General features: G+C 42.1%; 1 protein-coding gene across 7 annotated transcripts in view; it reads left to right on the top strand.

Annotated features, from left to right (window-relative positions):
* plppr2a (phospholipid phosphatase related 2a) overlaps window positions 1-18,859 on the top strand; it is a 146,923-nt gene that overhangs the window by 112,661 nt on the left and 15,403 nt on the right. The window lies entirely within an intron of this gene.

Here is an 18,859-nt window from a genome sequence, read left to right as displayed (position 1 = left end):
TACCGGCTTCCTACCCTCCCAGCGGATCCAACTCACCACCAAGTGGTGATCAGTCGACAGCTCTGCCCCTCTCTTCACTCGAGTGTCCGAGACACGTGGCTGAAGGTCAGATGATACGACTACAAAGTCGATCATCGACCTCCGGCTCAGGGTGTCCTGGTGCCACGTGCACTTATGGACACCCTTGTGCTCGAACATGGTGTTCGTGATGGACAAACTGTGACTAGCACAGAAGTTCAACAACTGAACACCACTCAGGTTCAGATCGGGGAGGCCATGCTCCCCGATCACCCCCCTCCAGGTCTCACTGTCACCGCCCACGTGGGTGTTGAAATCCCCCAGGAGAACAATGGAGTCCCCAGTCGGAGCGCTATCTAGTACCCCTCCCAGGGACTCCAGGAAGGTCGGGTACTCTGCACTGCTGCTCGGCCCGTAGGCCGAGACAACAGTGAGAGACCTGTCCCCGACCCGAAGGCGTAGGGACGCGACCCTCTCGTTCACCGGAGTGAACTCCAACACTTGGCGACTGAGCTGGGGAGCAATAAGCAATGGGACCCCAGCTCTCCGCCTCTCCCTGTGGGCGACGCCAGAAAAATGAAGCGTCCAGCCCCTCTCCAGGAGTTGGGTACCAGAGCCCAAGTTGTGCATGGAGGTGAGCCCGACTATCTCTAGTCGGTATCTCTCAACCTCCCGCACAAGCTCAGGCTCCTTCCCCCCTAGCAAGGTGACATTCCACGTCCCAACAGCCAGGGGCTGTGAGCATGGACCGGGCCACCCGCCCTTGCCCGCCACCCAATCCTCTCTGCACCCGACCCCCATGGCCCCCTCTGCAGGTGGTGAACCCACAGGAGGGCGGGCCCACGTCACTCTTTCGGGCTGAGCCCATCCGGGCCCCATGGGCTAAGGCCCAACCACCAGGCGCTCGCGCACAAGCCCCAACCCCAGGCCTGGCTCCAGGGTGGCACCCCGGCTCCGCCATACCGGGCGACGTCACGGTCCTTGATCTTTTACTGGTCATGGAGGTTCTGAACTGCCCTTAGTCTGACCCGTCACCTAGGACCTGTTTGCCTTGGGAGACCCTACAGGGAGCACAAAGCCCCCGACAACATAGCTCCTAGGATCATCCGGGGACGCAAACTCCCCCACCATGATAAGGTGGCAGCTAGAGGGGGAGATAAATAGAGATAAATACTAAAACTAAACTAAACAGAAACTAAGAAAACAAGGTGGTAAAACAAATCATAAGTAAAGCAGTGACAAAAAGATAACAGAAAACAAAACCTGACATTAAAGCATAACAAATGTTACAAATGAGAGGATCCAGATAACCAAGTGATAAATTAATGAACAATAAATGAAAACACAACTGACTAGAACAGAACTGAATGAAAGGCCAACATAAAAAGTAACAAAGAAAACAAAGTGACAAAGCAAAATGGAACATAGAATAAACACATACAGCAATGAATAAATCAAAGCAGGAACAGAAGATGAGAAAAAGAAAGAGGCAAAAATAGAATCAAAGCCCTGATCAGGGTGAAAACGTGACAGTCTTTAGCACTGTGAGCACTAAGCAGGTATCCATAGCTTGGTGATGTTAGCTCCATGGTAACCAAGGCAATATTCTTGTCATAACTGTTAATACCCACACCCAAGCCACCCGTTATGAAAACCACCACCCAGTCCACAAAAATATGCATTAAATCATACCAGGTTTAGCCTGTTAGCTTTAGCTTGTTTGGCAAGTACAAAATGGGACATCTTTGGGCTTCATTCATCACAACAATTTTACCCACACTCCATCTTTTTATCCATTAATGGGGTGACCAGGAGTAAGACAGAGTCAGGCACTGCTGAAATGGCAACATTTGGAGCCACCTCATTTGGGCTTGAAACCCATTCTTCAGAAAAAAACTATTGGTGACATCCCAGAGGGTTTACACAGGATATATACGGGGTGTAGATGAGACAATTAGTATGGGTATGACCTGAATAATAGTCTTGACTAAGGGTCTTCTTAACTCATAACTGACTGGTTTTAGAACAGTTTTTACCTTGGTAGGGCAAAATTTTAGATATGTGGCACAAAATGCTAATATGAAAGCATCCATCCTTTTCGACAACATTTACATTTGTCACTTCAGAGGTTAGCTCATGATTGATGGTAAGTGTAATGCTCAAGGTCACTAAATTTGATGGAAGATATTCACACGGGTTACCGTGCAAATATTTTTGCCTCCTTGGGCTAATCGACACAGCTCCACATGCCACAGCAAATTACAATGTAATGAACTGAAATTCACTGTGAAATTGCGAGTGTAACTTGTCCCATTGACTTTAATCCACTTCCTTTTCATATAACTCACCACTATGGCACAGAAATGGAATGTGATGAAGTAGCACTGCAATGTGCTTCCAGAAATCTTACCGACTGCTCTACAGCTCGCCTGAGGCAAAATGTTCCCGAGCACATTTCAGTGAGTGACAGCACACTGCCTCCATGATCATGTGTCATCATATGCATACTCTGAAGACCAGCAGAGACCTGTAATTCCTGGTGGAAACCGTCTATATTTCATTGCCCTCTAAATGGCTGTGCAAGGTGTGACAGTGCCCCGAACATCTATTTGATGCTGGTGATTAAGTCCTCTCAGCTTTGATATTATGCTCATATTAGTCTTAAGAGGGTTGGTGTGGACTTTGATTTGTTAATGGAAGTAAGCATTTGGGTGGTCGCACACTTGACAGTACTGCTGCACTGAATGCATTAACATTAACATATTTTTGTAGGCGTAGTTATAAAGCTATATAGTTACAAACATTTAGTAATTTTAAAATCAGTTTTGTACCTACCTGTTAAATGTTTTGTAGTAGATGTGGAGTTCTATCCTCTGCAAACAGAGGAGAGCTGGTTCCAGAAGAAACCACTCTATCCTCTGCAAACAGAGGAGAGCCGGTTCCAGAAAAAAAAAACACTCCATCCTCTGCAGGCAAAGTGGTCACAGAAAAGAAAAAAGCTAATTTCTTTTGACCCCATACCGATACGCTGGCAATATCACCCAAGTCATCCAGAGGCATGCAGTTGTAACTTATGGTTAAAACCAAACTAATTTCAGACAAGTTATTTACATTAACATCACGTATGAAGTTTTAGAAAGTGAAAATATCAGATGTATGTTTTAATTTTAAAGTATTGCACTAATTTTGAAGGTTTTAGTGTGGACATGCTGTCTCCAGGTGCATTATGGGTAATGTCAGTACATTCACAACAGAAGAAATGCATTTGAGATGCTCTGATCAGGCTCCACACAGACAACAGCATTAAACCCTTTGTATACTGTGCCTAAACTCTCATGAATATATTCTCTGGGTTTATAGACGTTATTGTGTTTGGTTGCTTCTCCATTATTTTCAGTTGGAATCACTGCAGTCAATTCGTGTTTGCTATTTAGACTCCTGTTTATGTCAAACACTGTGTGTCATCTTTGTGCCAGAGTAATATATACTGTGTATAAGATGTCTGAAATTCAGTTTACATTTATTAAACTCCACGCATCTTAAACGTAGCAGACACGGATTATCTGGAATTTTGTTTTGGCAAGTTTTTGCGGTTTCTACTGCCATCTACTGGCCAGTAGTGTTCAGGGCAGTTATTTAAATTAACGTCATGTCTGAAGTTTTATAAAGTGAAAATATCAGATATGTTTTAGTTTTACAGTAATGCGCTAATTTTTAAGGTTTTAGTGTGGATATATGCTGTGTCCAGCAGTGCATTATGGGTGATAGGGTAATCTCAGTACGTTCATGACATGAAAAATGCATTTGAAACACTCTGATGCGGCTCTACGGACAATTAACAGCATTAAACTCTAGTGCCTAAAACTCTCATAAATATATTCTCTTGGTTTATAGAACTTGTTATTGTGTCTGCGTTTATTAAATTCCACGCATCTTAAATGTCGCAGACACGGATTATCTGGAATTTTGTTTTGGCAAGTTTTCAAGGTCTCTACTGCCATCTACTGGCCAGTAGTGTTCATGGCAGTATTGGCCCTGAAGCTGGGCTGTTATATTTTCAATCGCTGTACTCGGCGACAGCTCAAACTGTACCACAGAACCGCACAGTGTAAAAGTTCAGAGCGCACAATTTATGTTCACACACATTGTATGTTCAAAAACCATAAGTCGGACTCGTGTTTCCAGAAGCAAAACGTAAACAGAAGCTTTTTTTCAAACTTAATTTATAAAAACTCTCGATGGGAGTACGGAACCCCGGAGAGGTCACTTAAAGTGATATTTTTTTCTGGCCATGATAATGAGTGCGCATGTTTTCCTTTAATTAAGCCCACAAATTAATAAAACGTACTTTCAAATTAATAAAACGTGTGCACGTTTTCCTGGCCATGATAATTTGTGCATACGTTTTCCTTTAATTGAGCCCTCGAATTAATAAAACATGCGCACGTTTTCCTTTTGTTCAAAATGAACTTCATAATATGACCTAAATTGTCATCCTCACGACAGGAAGACGCTTCGCCCTCAGCATCCTTTTTAATGTGCTTAAACTCCAGATGATGTCATGCTGGGTAGCTGGAGTTCTCTATATATCCTTGTGCGCCCAAACCATGATGATACACTCTGACCAGATCTATTTCTAATGGGGAAATGTATTACACTGTCTCCTTGCTTGTTAGCTAATAGCCAACATTTATGTGTCAAGACAATATTGAGTGCATGGTTTACAAATTGTGGCCACGTTTAAGTAGATCATGCCCTTGTTTTACTCAAATGATGCTTAAAATGTGTGCACAATATAATAAAACATGTGCACAACATCATAAAACGTGCGCACAATATAATAAAATGAGCGCACATTCTCTCCACTCAAAATATTTTGCGATGACACTTCCAGGGCTCCGTAAAATGCTTGTTTTTACAAATAAAAAAATGGAATATTTTACAAAAGCACATTTATCTGTAAACACCAACACACGACACACATTATGTAAACCAACACATTAATGTGTTGGTTTACATAATGAATGACTCAACCAATCAGTGTTTAGCAGAGGCACATTTTACCCAGAATCCTTTGCAATCTGTCTGTTTGTTACAAAACTTCAGAATTAGTGCATTATTCAACATTAAAAGATATATGTTATACTGTATTTTATCTTTGTACAAATGACAGAATTGACATTAATGGAGTTATTTTTTCAGTATTCATTTTATTTATATACCAAACAATAACTCAGCATTGCTTTATTTTCCAAGGCCTCCACCTGACGGGAGCATTGTGATTGGGTAGAGAGTTGAGCTTTGAGGCTCCTCTCAGCTTGCTTCTGTGCTGGAAGTCATGAAGTAAACAAGAGCTTCCAGCAGGGGGCAAGATGTTCAAAGACAGAAGTGCGGGCTCATTGTTTGGGTCTGTTGTCGCTTTTGATGCAGCGATCATGGTGTTAAAACTCAAATTCAGCTTGTTAGTAGTTGCAAATGTACCAGAGACAATACTGGAATTTATCGGTTATCTGTAACTTCCGATACATTTTTGGGTGGTTTATCATTTTATCTTTATCAAAGATAACTTTTCAGTTATCTGATTATTTGTTATCAAAGTTAATTTTTTGGTTATCTGTGCCCACCACTGGTTAACACCCAAGTCTTTCATCACCAACTGTAAATGGTAATGAAAACATTCCAATCGTATGTTTATGAACTGTTCCGCATCAGACTCCATCGTGTCAGTGTTTACAATGTGCTTGAGCAATAACAGGTGAAGTTGTTCATAAATTTTAAGTTTCTTAAATATTTATTACAGCCACTCTTAAAACTTCAGTTATCTTTTTAATTTTATTAATGGTAAGTTTTAGAATTGATTTAGATCAGATATACTCATTATTTCACAGGAATATATCACAATTATCTGGGAACTACTTTTTTCGCAGGAATTCATCAAGCACATCAGCCGTGGGTGCGTACTAACACAGAATCCCCAGAAACTGGAAAGTTGTTCAGCCATAACGAGAGCGTCCACTTTTAGCTTGGCATAAGCTAAGATAGTTGCGCTCGCGAGAGTGTGACAGAAGTGCTTACTCATTGTTTGGGTCTGTGGTCGCCTTTGATGCTACTAGAAGCGATCGTGGAGATAAAACTCAAAATCAGCTTGTTAGTAGTTGCAAGTGTACATGTACGTGTATGTGTAGTTGTGTGTGACAATACTGGAAGTTATCAGTTATCTGTAGCTTCCAATAAATTTTTGGTTTGTTTATCGGTTTAGCTTTATAAAAGATAACTTTTCAGTTAGCTGATTATCTGTTATCAAAGCTAACTTTTGGGTTAGCTGTGCCCACCACTGTGCTTAACACAACAAAAACAGTTTGTATGACATTTTCAAAAAGACCAGTAGAGCAGAACAGTCTCAAAGTGAGGTACTTGAAACAGTATCCCATTTCAAGTACCTTGGAATCATCCTAGACTGTAATCTTTCCTTCAAAAACGTGAAAAAAGTTGTCAACACTACAATTTAACCTTCAAAACTTTAAACAAATCAGGCTTTGTATTTTGACTGATGATGCTAGATCGTAACTTCATTGTATGATCCTGTCTCGTATTGAATATTACTGCACAATATGGTCATTTGCTGGTATGACAGTATTAAAACCTTTAGAGCAACTTTATAAAAAAGCCATCAAAGTGTATGCCAAAAACCCATATTCCACTCATTACTGTGAAATTATAGAGAAAGACCATCTTTTAAGTTTTAACAATTTTATAATTTTTAAGCATGCTTGTCTCATTTATAAAACTCTCCATGGCCTAGCCCCTCCTCCTCTGGAGGAATTTATTAGACAGAGATTGTAACCAGGACTAGGTTTGTTTCTAGAGGGGACTGTGAGGTGTCCTTTAGATGAAGTGCCACAGGACAAAACACCATTTCTGTGAAGGGTTGTACAAACTGGAACAGCCTTCCAACAACTATACGAGACAGTTCCACCCTGAGTGCTTTTAAAAATGATCTTAAAAATGGCTCAAAAACAATCAAACCTGTCAACACAGATGAGATGTATTGTATATAATTTAATGTTTTGTATTTATTGTAACTATTGTTTGTTGTGTGTCTGAGGACTACAGATGGAAAGTAGCTTTTAGCTATATCTGGCATATTTACACTATGGCATGAAAATGTACAAGGTGTTCATTAATGTGCATTGAGGCACATTAATGGCACATTGAGGCAATGAGGCTAGGCGCCAGTGGTGGCGCCTAGCTTCTGGAATGAGCTTCCCTGTGCCCTTCGTTCTCTGGATTGTATAGATACTTTTAGAAGGCAACTAAAGATGCATTTCTTTAAGTTAGCTTTTTAGCCTAATATTGTATTTTATTGTTTTCGTATGTTATTTTTAGATTATTTTTGTATGCCATGTGCAGCGCTTTGTGACCCTGGTCTGTGAAAGGCGCTTTATAAATAAAGCTTACTTACTTACTTACATTGTCTTCATCAAATAAACGATATAGAAAGAAAGAATGTCTGAGTGGATCTTTGTCATACTAGAGTTGCTCAATCAAAGGAATTAGTTGACACCACTGTCTTTGAGTGAAGTACAGCTGTCATGTCAGTAAGTGTTAGCCTACACCACTAACCAGGGTAGCTGCGTTCTCTCGCCTGCAAAACCGCCTCAACCTGTTTGTGCTCCGGGTCATAAACAAACCACAACGCATCCATTTTCCCACCACATCATCAATTTTTCTTTGCATTTTCACCTTGTCTGCATGTAATTTGCCCAAAAACTCAGAGAAACTGATATGTTTCTGTCCCTAGAAGTAGAGAAATTATGTCATATGCATCAAATTTTACCCCTTTAGCGCCCTCTCATGTGTGTCGTGCGGTGGAGAACGCATTTGGAATCTTGTCTCAAAGGTAATTATTTATAATGTATATATTGTAATGTAATTGTAATGGAGAGTTGCATTTTATACCTTCTTATAAGTTAGATAATGTATCTGTTAAATTATGTTTAATATAGATGTAACATCTCATCGTAATCGTTCAGATGCGCTGCACGCAATGACACGCAGTGACGCAGTGTTTCCCAATAGGTTGTGCAATGTTCATGACTAGTTCATGAAATTAATGCTTGTTAGAAGTTTGGAACATTCCAAATTTTTCTTTGTGCACTGCCATGCAGCTGTGCACAGTTCACACACAGTTTAAAATATATAGTTTACAAAGAGTTTATTCATTGGCACGCAAGATTGCATGCCAGTGCAGGGATCAAATTCGTGCAAATGTCAAGGTGCCTTAACTCCACCTTTTCCATTTTGCAGCACAGCTGCAAAGTTGAAGGAAATAAGAAGAGAAACCAGTGGTTGCCCTCCTATAACCTGTCTACTTGTTACTAATGCTGGTTAACAAGTTTAATAACCCTCATTTGTGAACTGTAGGATCATTATATTGCTGATCACAAGCGAAGAAAGCATGAACACCCGTCGCCAAAGAAGCAAAAAATGTGACCGGCGATGGTATAATGCAATCTGCAAACGTCACCACTAAGTGACACTGTAGCTTTAATGTTATAGCCCATTAAACAATCACAACTTTGGAGATTAAGTGGTGTTCACACTAAAGAGAGGAACAAACACCTGCACAAAACCACCAAAGAAAGTGTGAATTTCCTAACTGCTGTTTTTTAACAGCTGAAATATCCACAGTGAATTTAAGTCTCCATCTGATCACAGTCAAGGAGTCTAATGAAAGAGATAGTGATTAAGGTGACTGGTGGAAAATGTGAGCTCTGAGTCACGATGAAGGTTCTGACCTTCAATCATTTCTTTTGGAAGCGGCGGCCAAATTATTCCCGCAAAGCTATTTATAACTGCAGCTTGTTTGAGATATATGTGGCCCACAGTACATCCAACGCCTCCCTCCATAACCCCTTAACTGAGCTAAGAAGGAGGAGAATATATGGCAATTTGCAGTCAGCATTTAAAAAAATAATCATTTTAACGATAGAGGACTGGTCTCTACTTTATTCCCAGTGATTGATATGTTTCCAATGCAATCCATTGGCTAATGGGGAAAAGTTGTGGAATCCAGAGACTTGGGTATATTTGTCAGAAAGTTGGCCTGACTTTGACTTTGCTGATACTGTGAAAATCTGAACAATGGATGTTGGAGCCCTGGAGAAGCTGAGTGAGGTGTGTCAGTTTGCAAGTATCCTGGATGAAGACCAAGATTCAGGTTTTCATTGGCTTACTGGACTTCTAGCCATTAGTAGCATGTCTACATTTGAGGAGAGTGTTGATCCCATTCTTGATCCTATTTAGTAATAAAGTTGTTGGACTCTAACCTACTACACCAATAGCTTTGCAGCAGGATGGAGGAAGGACTCTTCACCATCCTGAGCAAGGTGAGAGCGTGGCTTCATTATTAGGTTGCGTTGGAGATTTCAGGAGTTAGGAGATGGTCTTATAGCTTGCATCATAGGTGTCAAACTGATTCCAGAAAGGGCCAAGAGGCCCTTGGCCCTACCAGCTCCTTCAGGTGAGTTCATTGATTAACATCAATTTGAACAGATGGGATGAAATCACCTTGTGGAATTGGTGGTTACAAAGAAAAACTTCACCCTTTTGGCCCTTTCTGGAATCAGTTTGACACCTATGGCTTACATAAACATCCAGCACAGGATGTCCTTTGTCAGGAAGCTGAAGCAGGCTGGTCTGGCTCCACAGCTGCTCAGGAACTTCTACAGAAGCACCATCGAGAGCATCCTCTGGAAGCGCTACACAGTGCACTACAGCAGCTGCACGGCAGAGGACAGAAAAGAGCTGTCAGAAAAGATCAGGGTGGTGAAGACAGCACAGAGGATTGTAGGAGATGACCTCCCAGATTCAGACTCTGTGTATATTGAGAGCTTGCAGAGGAAGGTATGGGCCATCTGCAAGGATAACAGCCACTCGGGACATTCCCTGTTTGCTCCTCTGCCATCGGGGAAGAGGTACTGCACTATAAGGACACAGACTAATAGGCTAAGGAACAGCTTTTTCCCCAGAACTGTAGCATCCATCACCCCACCCTGACCCCCTCCCACAAACACAAATACAGACATCAATATGTGCAATGGTTTGTTTACTTTTAGTGAGGAAAAGTATTTGAACACCCTGCGATTTTGCAAATTCTCCCACTTAATAATCATGGAGGGGTCTGAAATTTTCATCTTAGGTGCATGTCCACTGTGAGAGACATAATCTTAAAAAAAAAAAAAAATCCGGAAATCACAATGTATGATTTTTTAATAATTTATTTGTATGTTACTGCTGCAAATAAGTATTTGAACACCTGTGAAAATCTGTTAATATTTGGTACAGTAGCCTTTGTTTGCAGTTACAGAGGTCAAACGTTTCCTGTAGTTTTTCACCAGGTTTGCACACACTGCAGCAGGGATTTTGGTCCACTCCTCCATACAAATTTTGGTCCACTCTTCCATACAGATCTTCTCTAGACCTTTCAGGTTTGGAGTTTCAGCTCCCTCCAAAGATTTTCTATTGAGTTCCGGTCTGGAGACTGGCCAGGCCACTCCAGGACCTTGAAATGCTTCTTACGGAGCCCCTCCTTAGTTGCCCTGGCTGTGTGTTTGGGGTCATTGTCATGCTGGAAGACACAGCCATGACCCATCTTCAATGCTCTTACTGAGGAAAGGAGGTTGTTTGCCAAAACCTCGCAATACATGACTCCATCCATCCTCCCTTCAATACAGTGCAGTCGTCCTGTCCCCTTTGCAGAAGAGCACCCCCAGAGTATGATGTTTCCACCCCCATGCTTCACGGTTGGGATGGTTTTCTTGGGGTTGTTCTCATCCTCTAAACATGGTAAGTGGAGTTGATTCCAAAAAGCTCTATTCTGGTCTCATCTGACCACCTGACCTTCTCCCATGCCTCCTCTGGATCATCCAGATGGTCACTGATGAACTTCAAACGGGCCTGGACATGTGCTGGCTTGAGCAGGGGGACCTTGCTGCCCTGCAAGATTTTAAACCATGACAGCATCATGTGTTACTAATGTAATCTTTGTGACTGTGGTCCCAGCTCTCTTCAGGTCATTGACCAGGTCCTCCTGTGTAGTTCTGAGCTTTCTCAGAATCATCCTTACCCCACAAAGTGACATCTTGCATGGAATCCCAGACCGAGGAAGATTGACAGTCATCTTGTGTTTCTTCCACTGTCTAATAAATAATCATAACAGTTGTTGTCTTCTACCAAGCTGCTTGCCTGTTGTCCTGTAGTCCATCCCAGCCTTGTGCAGGTCTATAGTTTTGTCCCTGGTGTCCTTAGACAGCTCTTTGGTCTTGGCTATGGTGGACAGGTTGGAGTGTGATTGAGTGTGTGAACAGGTGTCTTTTGTACAGGTAACAAGTTCAAACAGGTGCAATTAATACAGGTAAAGAGTGCAGAATAAGAGCACTTCTTAAAGAACAATTAACAGGTCTGTGAGAGCCAGAATTCTTGCTGGTTGGTAGGGGATCAAATACTTATTTGCAGCAGTAACATACAATCAATCATTTAAAAAAATCACACATTGTGATTTCCGGATTTTTTTTTTATATATATATTATGTCTCTCACAGTGGACGACGTGCACCTAAGATGAAAATTTCAGACCCCTCCATGATTTCTAAGTGGGAGAACCTGCAAAATCACAGGGTGTTCAAATACTTATTACCTCACTGTATCTTAAACTATCCTATGTCACTGAGCATTAAGCACCTTAAAACCTTATTAAGCACCTTTTTTTTTTTTTTTTGTATTTTAAGGTCTTGATATCCTGTGAAGCTGTTCATTGTTTTTAAAGCTCCTCTTGGGGTGTGTGTGTGTGCGTGTGTAGCTGTTTGGAACGTACCATTAGAATTTCATTGCAGAAATATAGTGCCACAGCTAACAGTGCAGCACAGAGAACAAGCAATTGAAAAGTGGATCTCTCACTGTGTTACCATAAGTGGACAGCCACTACTGTTCTACATCAATTTGTTGGATTTCTGTGCACAGACCTGTGGATGACGTAACCAGACAGTGAACACCAACACAAACATAATGCCAGACAAAGCTACAGGGAGGAACTATTTTGGTCCTTCAAAACCATAACCACTGTCAGCTACCTGACAGTATTTCTGTTTAAATCAGATTATAAATGGACTTTCTGGGGCACACTTTGCCTGTGCATTTTTAACAAGCGGTGAGTTTCGACAGCTTGAAATGAGGCACACCACAAAGGAAAAGGTTGCAGTTCCTTGACTGGCCACTGGAGGCTGGCTCCAAAAGCGAGCAGGTTCCTATTGAAACCTGTGTTAAAATGTCCAACTTTAGAGCAGAAATAAACATGTTTGTAGCCTGATACAAAAAAAAAATTTTGGTCTCTTTGGTTAGTTCCACCCCCCAATGACAACTGGGGAATTCTATTATATAACTGTTAAAGTCATAAGGTTAAGTTATGCATAACTGGCATGAAGGCACACTGAGCCAAGAGTTCTAACTCAGTGTCACTTGCTCTGAGGCCGCTAACATTCCAACTGAGGTTAGCATGTTGACATCACTGGTTTGGACTCAAAAATGGGTATGTTCAGGCTTCATTTATCCCACCCAGATCATGCAGGGTGCCACCCACCCTCCACCTCTTTATCCAAAAATGCGTTGTAGTCAGAGTAAACACCACCAACATGGCAACACCCAGAGCAGCAATGTTTGGGCTTTAAGACGGCTCTTCTGGATCTCCATAGAAAATCTATGGCTGATATCACGCAGGGTTTGTTCAAAAAAGTTTTTTTTTTTTTTAATGGCACTGAGTATAAAAAAACTCAACAGCCACCTGAATTTATCTTGTTTCCACTACATCCAAACCGTGTTCCAGATATGGCACACACACTGCATATGTTAATCAACTTCTCGACATGTAGAAGTTTTTGAAATTGAAGTTCATAGCATTTCACAAAAAGATCTTGTAACAATAATCCTACATTTAGCTACATGTATGTGTGAAAAATTACAAAATCAGAAATTTGCGATAACTGCACAGTGTATTTCACGGTTTATAGTACCTGGATGACTTTTCCTGGGAACAAAAGTATCCAGTTCAGCAGAGACAGACTGTCATAATATTTGATCTCAATATGTGTTGTCTTTGGACAAAAACACATAATGTGTTTATCTGCACAAATACTGGAAAAATAGTTTTGAAAAAATCAAAATGTACACTTGGAACATATGAAACATTCATAAAATTGTCTACTAAAACTACTCAAAGTGGATTTGTATCTCAGTTGTTGGCCACCATAATAGCCATATATTACTGTGACCAATAGGGTTCACAACACTTTCAAATTAAGACAACATTAAGGGCCCTTCACACATAGTATGAATAAATACAAATCAGGGCAACTCATGGCGGAACATCTCGTATGAGCAAACCACGAAAACATCGATCCGACGGGCAGGCGTGCATGATCCTGGTGCGATGCTGTCATGCATGTGGGAACACACTGTGCGATGTGTAGCCACATCATGCAGCTGCTGTAAAAAATTTAAAAAAATTTAAAAATACGAGGTCTATTAGAAAAGTATCCGACCTTATTTTTTTCAAAAACCATATGGATTTGAATCACGTGTGACTGCGTGATTCAAATCAGCAGCTTGAACCCTCGTGCACATGCGTGAGTTTTTCCACGCCTGTCGGTTGCGTCATTCACCTGTGAGCAGGCTTTGAGTGAGGAGTGGTCCAGCCCCCTCGGCGGATTTTCATTGTCAGGAAATAGCGGAATGATTTGGGCTTTTTTTTTTCCATCAGAATTTTTTCAGAAACTGTTAGAGACTGGCAGCTGGAAACCATTAGAAAAATTTATCTGGCTTTCGGTGAAAATTTTACGGGCTTCACAGAGAATAAGGACTGTTACTACAGCTTTAAGGACGCACGGCGCGCCGCACCCCGTGCCGCCATCGAGAGCCACAAACCACCGGATCATTTCTAAATGGATGGCTCTGTGGAGCCGGGACCGTCATGTGCACTTTCTCTGGTTATCACAAGAGCTGGACATCAACCATTTTCCGGCAGATTTCACTTTTAACAAGAGATTTTGTCATGGAAAGCCGAGCGGAGGCTTCGCGCGTCACGATGGATTCACTACTGGAGCGAGACAAAACCACCTCCGTTTTGGTTTCACAGAACAGCTTTGAGATGGCGTTCAGACAGCTGTCGGTGGTTTTCCATCAAGTGATTATCCGAGAAATTGTGGATGTGCCTGGACATGCCAGAACATGCCCCGTGAGGCTTCATCACGGTGTTGCTTTGCACCATGTGGCACCGCCGCGACGCGCAGAATTCCTCCGCACGTCTGTCTCAATGTGCCGAAAAAGTGCTGATGTCCACGTCTTTTCACAATTCCTGTGCTAGTCAGACGACGTCCCGGATAAAACACAGCGTCCAGTTTGGAAATGAACGGCACATTCCACTGTTACAGGAGCGGAGGCTTCGCGCGTCGCAGTGGTGCCACATGGCGCACAGCAACACCGTGATGAAGCCTCACGGGAAATGTTCTTGCATGTCCAGGCACATCCACAATTTCTCGGATAATCACTCGATGGAAAAACCACCGACAGCTGTCTGAACGCCATCTCAAATCGTCCTGTGAGACCAAAACGGAGGTGGTTTTGTCTCGCTCCAGTAGCGAATCCATCGTGACGCGTGAAGCATCCGCTCGGCTTTCCATGACAAAATCTCTTGTTAAAAGTGAAATATGCCGGAAAATGGTTGATGTCCAGTTCTTGTGATAACCAGAGAAAGTGCACACGATGGTCCCGGCTCCACAGAGCCATCCGTTTAGAAATTATCCAGTGGTTTGTGGCTCTCGATGGCGGCACGGAGCGCGGTGCGCCGAGCGTCCTTTAAGCCGTCCTTAAAGCTGTAGTAACAGTCCTTATTCTCTGTGAAGCCCGTAAAATGTTCACCGAAAGCCAGATAAATTTTTCTAATGGTTTCCAGCTGCCAGTCTCTAACAGTTTCTGAAAAAATTCTGATGGAAAAAAAGCCCAAATCATTCCGCCATTTCCTGACAATGAAAATCCGCCGAGGGGGCTGGACCACTCCTCACTCAAAGCCTGCTCACAGGTGAATGACGCAACCGACAGGCGTGGAAAAACTCACGTATGCGCACGAGGGTTCAAGCTTGTCTGACGCAATCACACGTGATTCAAATCCATATGGTTTTTGAAAAAATAAGGTTGGATACTTTTCTAATAGACCTCGTACATGCCACCCACGGGATTCGAACCTGCACTTTCCAAAAGCTCTGACTGCCAGCCAGAAACTTTAACACTGAGCTACCATTGCTGTCCTGTAAAAGGTGCAGGAAAATACATGATATCAAGAAGGACATGGACGTATTTAAAAAAAATAAAACCACAGACCATATAAAAACACCACTTTTTATTGAATCCCTCTCATCAAGCGGACAATACGAGTATGATCCATCTGTTCCTCTGTAGATGACCCATGATCACAGATATACAGTCATGAAATGACATGAATGAGGAGCAGCATGCTGTTATGTCCACATCTGCTGGCGGCGTATCCAGCCGGCCCTGCGCACGTGTCCTGCCCAACACGCGTGTCATGTGGATGGAGCGCTGCAAGACTGACACTGCGTCATGTGGAACAGAGCTCACTCATTCATACACCGAAGCGTGTTATGATCTGACAGTCCGTTTCATCTGGGGTACCCTGTCAATGTGCGCGTCGTGTGCGCACTTGGTGCAGCCCATTGCAACAGTGATATATGTTTTTATGTATGTCCACGTGATGACAGCAAGCAGACACACATGCGTCACAGTGGGCAGTTGTTAGTTCATGTCTGTCCAAATGCAGTACGTGTTCCCCAGCCGTGACGTCCAGATCCACAGATCTCCACAGCTGGCGGCCACACCTTGTCAGTTCAGCACACACACTAACATGTTACTGTGTGTGTTTGCAAAGCCACACTCATGGGGACACTTAGACAAATTTCACATCTAGCTCGACAGTGATAGTCTGCTGACTGTTGCCGTGTTAACAGTGTGAATGGCCACACATTTTATCAGTGCCAAGCGAGCGGTGTTAGATGTTCATGTGTGTCAGCTGGAATTTTGCCAACACCTGCCGCGAGAGGGTTCGATGGGCTCTCACAGCGCACACTGTCTTTCAGCTGCTGGTGTGTGCAAATAGTTGTAGCAACAGGTGTACGAGGCGTTGCAGGCAGCTACGATTTTATATGTATTGCATACGATTCCTGCTTCATGCCCACTTCATGCACAAGTCGACCACACTCACACTATGTGTGAAGGGGCCCTTAGAAATACATTAGGAAAACATCTGCATCAGTTCAACAACAGAGGGTTGCACAAAAAACATCTTGCAAAATTAAAAACACCTGCAAACATCAAAATCACAAACATAACCTACAGCATATGTAACAATTTAATCTGATAATGTTTCTGTTGCAAACTCAGACAACATGCACAAACTCACACTTTTCACAATACAACAGAAGTACTCACAACACAATGAAAGGTTCTGCCCGGAGGACTTAAGCTGACTTCTACTCTTCAGTGCATTGCAAATAAAATAATAAAATGAAGAAAATATGAGTAACAGAAGAATCATGAATGAATTTACATATTAAAAGCCAAGTGGCCAATGTACTTGTGTGGGTGCGTGTAACTTCAATCACGGAGAAACTGGGGAGAGCTGACATTTTCCGTTTGGTATGCTTATGTATTTTGCGTCAAGGATGAACGCTGCAAAAATGGAAAGTTGATAGGACTAATTTTGGAGAAATTAGGGATATTGGGTAACCACAGTGAACAATGGACATTGATATCACTATTAATCAGTCCCTGGTGACAACCTTTGAACAAACGAAATATCTCAACCTTGCCAGTTGTAAAACATGACATCAACTAAATGTGCCAAATAATAAACAGTTATTCACAAAACTTTCTCAACTCAATTTCCGGCACTTTCAGTTAAAATCATTATAGAAACATTGCAAAATTTATTACCAGCCGTGTAAAATGTCACTGACCTATTTTCTAAGCACTACCCAATCTGGAACGCGTGGATACCCACGGACAAATAATAATAAAACTAAATAATAAAAACTTGCTTGCTCAGCCAACTAGATAGATTTTACAAGTTTGCCAGTTAGTTTTCCATGCAGAAACCACTGTTTGTGTTGTCAGTGCTTCCACTGTGTTGTGTTGTAAAACATTTTTGTGTTGAGGTGGGTTGTGTGCATTTGCAGCAGACACATTATTAAATTGAATTGTTGCATGCGCTGCAAATTATATTTGATTGTGTCCTCTGTTTTTGCATGCATGTTTTCAGTTTGGAAGATGTCTTTTGATGCAACTGCGGGTGTGCTCAAAAGTTTACATACCCTGGCAGATTTTTTTTTTTTTTTTGGCAATTTTTGAGAGAATATGAATAACACAAAAAACTTTTTTCACTCATGGTTAGTGGTTGGGTGAAGCCATTTATTGTCAAACAACTATGTTTACTGTTTTTAAATAGTAATGACAACAGAAACACAAAAAATGACCCTGATCAAAACTTCACATACCCCTGTTCTTAACATCAGTGACAACTTGGAGTCTTTTGTGGTAGTTGTGGATGACACTCTTTATTTTCTCTAATGGTAAAGCTGCCACTAAACATGTCTTGGACATCAATTACAAAGAAGTACAAACAGTATGGCCCTCTGTGGTAAATCTGCATGCAGTAAGTAGACAGTTCTCAAAAACTGAGTGATTGCGCAAGAAGGAGAAGAGTGAGGAACCCTAGCTAACCCTAACCCTAAGCCTAACCCCAAGACACCCCCATAAGAAGTTACAGGCTTAAGCCCCGGTCACACGCCACTAACAAAGGACACTGAAGCCAAAACAAAACAAGAAATCTGGACTTACGTTGACTTTTGGAGACAGTGTTTAACCATCGTCCAGCTTCGTTCCTGTAGCTGGCGCTTGTCAAACTGTTGAAAATTGTGAACGAATCCTGACGATAACCTCAATTCGTCCATATTCCGTTTTGCTTTCTGTCTTGACGGTTCCTTATCATTTGCGTAGTTCCCGTACTGGCAGCGTTCTGCTTGAATGTCGTCCAACTTGGTCCAACCTCTCAAGTCCGACGTCTAACACGAACATTGACGATATCTGAACGGCTCAATAACTAAAGCTCAGATGAGCTGAATGTGACTCATCCATGTATGGGATGATAAGCAACGTTGTCATACAGAAACAATAGCGGCAAGGATGTTTTACCCTAACCCTACTTTAACTATTTACGCACGTTGCAGCTGTCTATGGCTGGAAGATGCATGTGCACACACACGTTGTTGTAGTGAAGACAAACCTGTTGTCAAGACAACCAGATCTCGCAGCTGCAGGTGCTGTGGACATGAGCACAGACTGGCTGCAGAAATGCTCACAGGCTGGTGCTCGGTCTGATACCCGTTGTCAAGTCACGTCATCATGAATGTTTCGTTTTGATTTTGTTTAAAGCCTCAAGTTCGCTGTTTGCTTTGTTTTTCTTTTGTTGGTTTCGGTTTTGTTTTGTTCTGTTATGTGCTCTGCACTTGCAGACTTTTTGGTAATGGGAGAAGCGCAGGCTCATTCGTCCACTTTTTCTCGATGATTTGTAACTTTTTTCTTCGTTTACCTATCGCTGTGTGCCGTGTGATCAGCCCTTATGTGGCTGTGATTGGAGAAATTGTGCACAGTGCAAGCTTTGCATTTTGTATCCCCAGTTATACAACTTACAGCTTCTTGATGAAGTGGTATAGAGGAGG

Source organism: Thalassophryne amazonica, chromosome 16 (assembly GCF_902500255.1).
Source record: "Thalassophryne amazonica chromosome 16, fThaAma1.1, whole genome shotgun sequence".
In the NCBI taxonomy this organism is placed as follows: domain Eukaryota; kingdom Metazoa; phylum Chordata; class Actinopteri; order Batrachoidiformes; family Batrachoididae; genus Thalassophryne; species Thalassophryne amazonica.
Note: the sequence above shows the minus strand (reverse complement) of the source record. Positions and strands in the feature narration are given on the sequence as shown.